The sequence below is a fragment of the Gossypium hirsutum genome, unplaced genomic scaffold (genome assembly GCF_007990345.1).
Source record: "Gossypium hirsutum isolate 1008001.06 unplaced genomic scaffold, Gossypium_hirsutum_v2.1 scaffold_29, whole genome shotgun sequence".
NCBI lineage: Eukaryota > Viridiplantae > Streptophyta > Magnoliopsida > Malvales > Malvaceae > Gossypium > Gossypium hirsutum.
In genome coordinates this window covers 130001-135000 of record NW_024402773.1, presented here as the reverse complement: position 1 = coordinate 135000, position 5000 = coordinate 130001, and positions in this window count along the sequence as shown.

Genomic DNA, 5000 nt, shown 5'->3' with positions numbered 1-5000 from the left:
AAGTTAATTTTGACCGTACCCAGATTCGGCTTCGTCCATACTTTATCCAACCTCAATCTCGGCAACATAGGGGCCGCCACCAAGTTAAAAACACGAAAATCGTGGCTTAAAGACGCTGCTCTCTCCCAGGTAACTTTGGCCCCGTCCTCCACTCCCCGAAATATCAAATTATTCCTGCTGTTCCAAATGTTCCAAAGAACAGTAACAAGGTCGGACATAGCAATCTTATCCAGAACGTGGGCCGCCGCTTCAAGCCAGTCGATACACCTAGAAAATTTACCCACAAGGAGATTGTTGTTCAGGCCCCCGTAAACCAGCACCTCCCTAGCCTTCGGGCAGTCCTTCAGCGCATGAATAAGAGTTTCCTTCTCAATACCACATCTCGAGCACAATTTGTTGAAGTCACTGCGGATGCTAGCAATTTTGTCGAACGTGGGAAGGATCTCGTGGCCCAGTCTCCAGCAAAAGATACGAATTTTTGGGAGTTTGTTGAGCTTCCAAATGAACTTCCAGAAGAATCTGTGTGGACCGTATCCAACCTGCTTGAGGATCATCCAGGAGTAAGCCGATTTGGAGGAGAAAAGACCATTAGGGTTGTGGAACCACATGCACTGGTCATCAAAGTTATTATGAATAGTGGGCACATTACAAATCTGGTCCCTCAAACTCGCACCATAGAGCTCCAGGATCCTCTTTTCATTCCACCCATCCTTACTATCATTCAGCAGCTCACACACCTTAGTCTCAAGGACCAGCCTTCTCTCAATACGAATGGACGAACCCGACAGCCCTTCAAAACCCCAATTGTCAGTCCAAATATTAATATTTCTCCCGTTTCCAACATTCCAGCCGAAGCCCTCATGCAGCACCCTAACTGCCGTGGCGATACTTTGCCACGTGAAAGACGGTTTATCCACCCTTTTCGAGTGAAGAACATCCCCTCCTGGAAAGTATTTTGAACTCAAAACCTTGTAGCACAGTGTGTTCTTACAATGAATGAGACGCCAAACTTGTCTGCCTAAAAGGGCCACATTGAAAAGCCAATGATCCCTAAACCCGATACCTCCCATACCCTTGGGATGGCACATACGCTCGCAAGCTAACATGTTCCAGCCACTGTTCTGTTCACTGCCCCCCCTCCAAAAGCGACGCATCATAGCTTGAAGCTCCTCCAGCACCCCTTTAGGGGCCAAGAAGACAGAGAAGGCATATGTAGGGATTGATTAGAGAACCGACTTAACAAAAATCTCCTTTCCACCATTAGAGAGCAAGCGTTTCGACCAACTGTTAATCCTATTTGCAGTGCGGTCTAGGATGTCTTTGAAAGCCCCAGACTTCTTTTTACCGACCGGTATAGGAAGCCCCAAATAACCATCCAACATTACGACCACCCTCATCTTGAGCAGGCTACTCGTATTCATCCTCTGGGCTAAGGGCGTATTTGGACTGAAACACACCATTGACTTTTCTAAATTAATGCTTTGGCCCGACATCTTCTCGAACATATTCAGGATCTGTAAAAAAGTCTCCACCTCACTACGATTGTTCCTAACAAACAAGAATGCATCATCAGCGAAGAATAAATGGTTAATTCGAGGGCCATCCTTACTCGCACGGATGCCCTTAAGCTTATTAGTACTCTGTGCATTAATCAACAAACGAGAAAAAACATCCATGCAGAAAAGAAAAAGATAAGGAGATAACGGATCCCCTTGACGGATCCCCCTTTCCGGGACAATAACATCAGTGAGGCTCATGTTGCACTTCACTCTGTATCGAACCGTGCGCCCACAACACATAACCTTCTCGACCCAATCCCTCGAGAAGCCAAGCTTTAGCATCACTTTTTCTAGGAACACCCACTCCACCCGATCATAAGCCTTGCTCATGTCTAGCTTAATCACACATCCTTTGTTTGGTCTGTTTTTAGAGCTGCAGAGGTAGTGCACAAGTTCATGGGCGATCAGCACGTTATCATGGATCATCCTGCCAGGTATAAAGGCACTCTGATTATGGCTAATACAGTAGGGAAGGATCTCTTTAAGCCTATTAGCCAGGACTTTCGAAATGATCTTATAAATGACCCTGCAAAGGCTTATAGGACGAAAGTTAGCCATAATACACGGATCATTTATCTTAGGAATCAATATAAGCAAAGTTTCATTAATACAGTTAACATTTTTTCTCCCCTTAAGAGTATCATGGCACAACTTTAATACATCTTGACCCACTGTCTGCCAATGATCTTTGAAGAAACTTCCCGAGATCCCATCAATCCCAGGGGCCTTCCGAGGGTCTATCTGATTGAAAGCCCTCAAAATTTCCTCGTCAGTGAACTCCCTACTCAACCTACTATTCATATCGTCAGTAACACAAGCAGGGATAAAAGAAAGATCAAGAATATCATTAGGGTTAATAGTGGATTTAAAGAGGTCGTGAAAGTAATTCCACGCGATATCACATATTTCAGTATCCTCATCATGCCATATGCCATGCACGTCTTGCAGCTTATCAATATTATTATTCTTCCGACGGCCTGACGCTCTCACATGAAAATAACGAGTGTTCCTATCACCCTCCCTAAGCAACTTAGTGCGAGCACGTACGGCCCAGTACCTCTCCTCCACTTCATACAAATACCCCAACTTCCTACGAGCTGATTTGAGCAATCCATTCGCATTCTCACGATTTGACCCATCCATGATATCACTAATAGTCTTCTCCAGAACGCTAATTTTCTTTTTCATCCTTTTATAGCGCTGATGTTGCCACGGACCCAGCTTCTTACGAACCAGCTCCAGCTTATCCAGAAGGTGACTCTCACTTTTAGACCAGATACTGGTTATAATATCACGAGCGTCCGCCTCCTTATTCCAACAGGCCTCTTACCTGAACCACGTCCTTGGGTTAATGTTGTTATCCTTAGGCTTACTACCCAAAGTGTCCATAATGATCGCCTCATGGTCAGACTTGGATTGACGTACAATCTTAGTAGTAAGAAAAGGCATGTTACCAACAAGATTCTCAGATATAAGGAATCTATCCAATCTCTCCTTAACTAAGTCAAGACCCTTCCTATTATTGGTCCACATAAACCAACCATTTTTAGTCTTAACATCAACCAGCTCCATCTCCTCAATCAACTTACAAAAATCCTCCATAGAGCTACGCGGCTTCCTCCGTCCCCCTTCCTTCTCAGCATTATTCAGAATGGCATTAAAATCTCCCGCCACGATCCAACCCTCATTAACCGTTCCCTTCACCCTCCTGAGCATATCCCACGAAAGGTTCCTGTTATTCGGATCAGCTTGGCCATAAAATCCAGTGAACTGCAGTCGCATCCCATCATCCAAACAGACCAAGGAAACAATGTGGTATTTAGAATAGTTTTGGATCGTCACCTTCATCCCTTCCCTCCACAAAAGCACCAGGCCACCACTCTTCCCTTCCGCACTTACCGTAAGACATCCTTCCATCCTATACAGCGTACGAATGCGAGAAAAATCGTTAGACTTAACTTTTGTTTCACATAAAAAAACAATATCCGGGTTGTTAGCAACAAGGAGTTGCTTCAGTTAGCGAACTGTCGCAGGGTTCCCAATCCCATGACAGTTCCAGCACAGGGTTTTCATTGCTCTTGGCGGGGCTGATCGCCAACCGCCGCCTTCATCTGTAAAACATTCTCCAATAATCTTCTCCGCACAGCTTTGGATGGACTTTCGTCAGTGCAGTTGCCGCTCAGCCCCCTAAATCTCTTCCTCTTATTTTTAAAACGTCCCACACTATCCCTCGAGATTTTATGGCTCCTTCTGTCCACAGGGGAAGTAGACACCGATCCTTCCTCCAGGCCTTTATCACCCGTATTTTCATCGAATTGCCCGCCTCTGTTCCTCATGTCTGATCTACTCTCCTCCCTGTCCACACTCAATATGGTCTTTGGTTCCATTATTTCGACCCCGTTACGTCTTATACCCCTACCCAGGGTTGGTACTGCGACGGGTACCCTCAACCAGCTGCCGAATTGAAAGTTTGCCTCATTAGATATAGGGCCTGGCAATTTGTTTTTACAATTTTTAACAGTATGTCTGATTATCCCACAAAGGTAGCAAAAATCTGGGAGTCTTTCATACTTTTCATACTTCAGCATACAAGTTATAACCCTTTCATCTCTATCTACCAACTTCACGATTCTCCGTAAGGGTTTCAGGATATTAACCATGATTTTTAACCTCATAAACTCAGTCCAGCCGCCATTTCTATCCTTCCAGTCAATCGCCACCACTTTACCGATAGCTGTTCCCACATCCAAAGCAGTAGAGCGATCCATAAGTTCCAGGGGAATGTTGTAAATCCTTAGCCAAAAGGGGGACATGTTGAACTCATGAGAGGTAATGACTTCACCCTTTACAAACGGCAGCATTGAGAACAAATAGTTGTCGAACAGCCAGGGTGTAAGATTAAGAATTCTACTTCGATCTTCCACACACCCAAACTTAACTATTATGACCTCGTCATTCAATGCTACAAAATCCACGTCTTCTTTAGTAAACCAAAGGGATCGAAAAACTCTGTGCATAGCCTCCCGATTGGGTTTCATCTCCGCCATAAATTTTCCCACAGCCCAAGACTCAAACCCTTGTAGGTTGTTGCCAGCATTGGTGCTTACCACCTGGACAGATTCCTCATCTGAAAATTTTAATCGCTCTAAGAACCCATTGATATTTTTCAACGTCAGGTCCTCGTCGTAGGATGATCTCTCCTCCATCACTCCCCCCACAACAACCACTGGAGAAGTAAAAAGGAAGTAGAAGATAACCCCGTCGCACCCAACAAAGACCAGGAAACCCTAGCAATCGCAAAAGAAAACAGAAACCCAAGACCCAAACGCGAAACCAAGACTCAAGAAAAAGGAGAAGAAACGCAGGTTAGGAAAACCTAAGAAACAAAACACTAGAGGAGATACAAAATCAAAGATAATCGAGGACACAGAAAACGCAAAA